Genomic DNA, 3030 nt, shown 5'->3' on the forward strand with positions numbered 1-3030 from the left:
GAGAGAGAGAGAGAGAGAGAGAGAGAGAGAGAGAGAGAGAGAGAGAGAGAGACTGTGTGTAGGGTGGCCATTTGTCTGGTTTTATAGAGGACAGTTCGGTTTTCTGGTCCCGTGTCCTCTATTGATATGAAACTGGATGCCTTTATGTCCTCTGTTTTTCACCTCTTGGCACCTCTCCTCCTGCCCGTCTACTGCTGACACCACTGTGGCTGCCTGCGGCAGCTCCCCGCTCTCCACTGGCCCACCGTTGCCACCTACGGGAGCTCACTGTGCCCGCCCCCCCTGCCTTGGGAGGCATGTAACATTCATGGTGGTAAGGACAGTTGCACTAAATACAACTGTCCACTATTTGTGAGGTTACCTTGATGGCTACCGTGTGTGTGTGTGTGTATGTTTGTGTGTGTGAGAGACAGAGAGAGAGAGAAAGAGAGAGAGACTTGGAAACTCTGTGTGTGAGAGAGAAACTCGCGTGTGTGTGAGCCTGTGTGCGTGTGGGAGGGAGAGACTGCATGTGTGTGTGTGTGTGTGTGTGTGTGTGTGTGTGTAGCGAGGGGGGAGAAAGAGAGTGTGTGAGTGAGTGTGTGTGTGTTTTCACAGGGCAAGTCCCACATGCACACCCCACCATACACATTCACCCACACCCCCATTGCACTGCCATACACACAGACCCCCACATCCCTTTACACACCCCAGCCACCCTCCCCCACACACATTCCCCCCCACAAACTTTCCATACCCACCCACACCACACATCCACACACACCCCCACATGCTCCATCACCCCACACTCACACCCTCACCCTTCTCCACACCCCCCATACCCACACACTAACAACCCCCCACAAACCTATCCCCATGCCTCCATCTCCCCATAATATACATATGTAAGACTTCATTTTAAGCTATTGTGTAATTATCTCTGTGTACACTACACAAACGCATGTAAATCAGGGCAAAACTATTTTTTGAAATCAAGTTAAGGAATGTTGTAGATGTTCAATTTGTAGAATATAATTTGATATTTTTCTGGTTCTGAGATGGCAAAACCCTTTGCTGAAAGGAATATTTCTGGGGGCAAGGGGAGGGACTTTTAGTGGCAAAGGTTGGGGGTTAAGGGGTGGGACTTCTGGTCACAAGTTGGAGAACAGGGGGCAGGCCACTTGTCAAGGGGTGAGGTTACCAATATGGCCCTTGACAGCTTGCCAAAACTCAATAAGTGGCTTTCCACCTGAAATAATTGCCTGCCACTGGTGTATACTGTTTTAAAAACAAAATTACTAAAGTACTTGCTTCAGCTTCCTGTAGCAAGGTTATTGTATACCTTCCTTGGCTACAAAAATATTGTGTAAAATTCCCATATCAGTATTAGAAATCACTAAAGAATTTGGCATATAAAGGAGCACAGGAGAAAACAGAGTTGTAATGCTCTGCAGAAAAAATATGAACATACTATTTTTAATGTATTATGAATGGATCCGTTTTTCTTAAGGGAACAAGAATTCCATCGTTTTCTAGTCTTTAGAAATGTTGTGTACTACTTCATTTGCTAAATGTGTAAACACTCCATTGAGAAATATATATCATATTAGCCTTGAATGCTCGCTAATGATTATCTTTAGAGCATTCTTTGGATTGTGAGACTGACATTCATTAGCAGCTGTGCCTTTTTGTTTCTTTTCATCTATTTTTTTAGTTAAAATGCGTGCTATCATGGTGATTGCAATACATTAGCCTTGACTATTCCTTGGGAGTAGCATTGGAGGTGCAGACAAGTAACAATTTTTACCTGATCTGGTCCCTGAAAGTGCTCTACATTAGGGTTACCATATGTCTGGGTTTTCCCTGATGTCCTCTTTTTGGCTCCTCCCATCTCCATTCTGGTGGGTTTTTAAAATATCAACAAATGTCTGCAATTTTTCTCTGGCTCTGCTCAGTTTTGAAGTTTTCCCTGGCATTTCCTGTTTTTTCCCAGCAAGCAGTGTTGCCCTGTGTGGTCAGGTCAACACTCAGGATCTCAATATCGTGCTGTTAGACAGGAGGGTGTGGTGTACAATTGCATATGCACACACTCAAAAATGAGCTAGGTGCATACACACACACTAGGCGCATACACACACTCTAGGTGCATACACCCCACCAGGCATGCACGCACACACTACCTACTCAGGCACATACACATCCAAAATTACCAGCCTAGGCACATGCCTATCACCAGTTCAAGCACCTACACACTATACACATCAAAAGTTAGACAAAAATCAATTGCCAATACCCACACACTCAGTACACATACGCAGATTACTAATCGTATATCACACACACAATGACATATACACACACACTCTCCAGTTCACATGCATACAACCCACCTACACATACACACAAGTAAGTTCCTAACTTGGATGGTATGGTGTGTGTATGTGTGTGCTTTGGGTACCTGGGGGAAGGTTAAGGTGAGAGAGAAAGAGTTAAAGTGTAGGGAGTGAAAGTTGCTGGAACCGGGATTAGAACTGGTGGACTAGGGAGAAGCTGCCTGAGGAGCTGAGGCTTGGGGTTACTTAAGGTCAAGTGGCCCCAGGGTTATTCGGGCTCACCTGGTGCCAGGGTGGAAGCAAGGGAAAAAGCCCAGTGGCAAGGAGGAAACAGCCAGGAGACAGAGGCAGAAAGCTGGGAGATATGGGGAAAAGGCAGTGGAGACAAGGCAATAGAAGTGGCAGAGATCAGGGGAAAAGGCAATAACAGTGGCAGAGATCAAGGGAAAAGGCAGTGGGGATGGGACAATGGCAAAGAAATGGGTTTGCAGGCAGAGAGGAGCTCAAGGTGGCTGGAGCCGTAGGAGCATGGGACAGGTGTTGGAGGTGGTGGTGAGCCAGAAGCAGGAGAAATGGGACAGAAGTCAGAGAGGCGAGGAGCAGAGATTGGAGCAGGGCCAGAACCATAGTAAAGCAAAACCCAACTCAGGGGTCCAAATAACAGTTTTATTAAACAGACAACACACTACACAGCCCAATGAAGTTATTGGATCCCATA

General features: G+C 46.2%; 1 protein-coding gene and 1 long non-coding RNA gene across 3 annotated transcripts in view; one reads left to right on the forward strand and one right to left on the reverse strand.

The window, feature by feature from the left end:
• SLC4A4 (solute carrier family 4 member 4) overlaps nt 1–3030 on the forward strand; it is a 270292-nt gene that overhangs the window by 64948 nt on the left and 202314 nt on the right. The gene's annotated exons all lie outside the window — the stretch shown is intronic.
• The window catches only part of LOC109309492, a 25418-nt gene that overhangs the window by 10660 nt on the left and 11728 nt on the right, over nt 1–3030 (reverse strand). The gene's annotated exons all lie outside the window — the stretch shown is intronic.

Source organism: Crocodylus porosus, unplaced genomic scaffold (assembly GCF_001723895.1).
Source record: "Crocodylus porosus isolate Cpor-Errol unplaced genomic scaffold, CroPor_comp1, whole genome shotgun sequence".
In the NCBI taxonomy this organism is placed as follows: Eukaryota; Metazoa; Chordata; order Crocodylia; family Crocodylidae; genus Crocodylus; species Crocodylus porosus.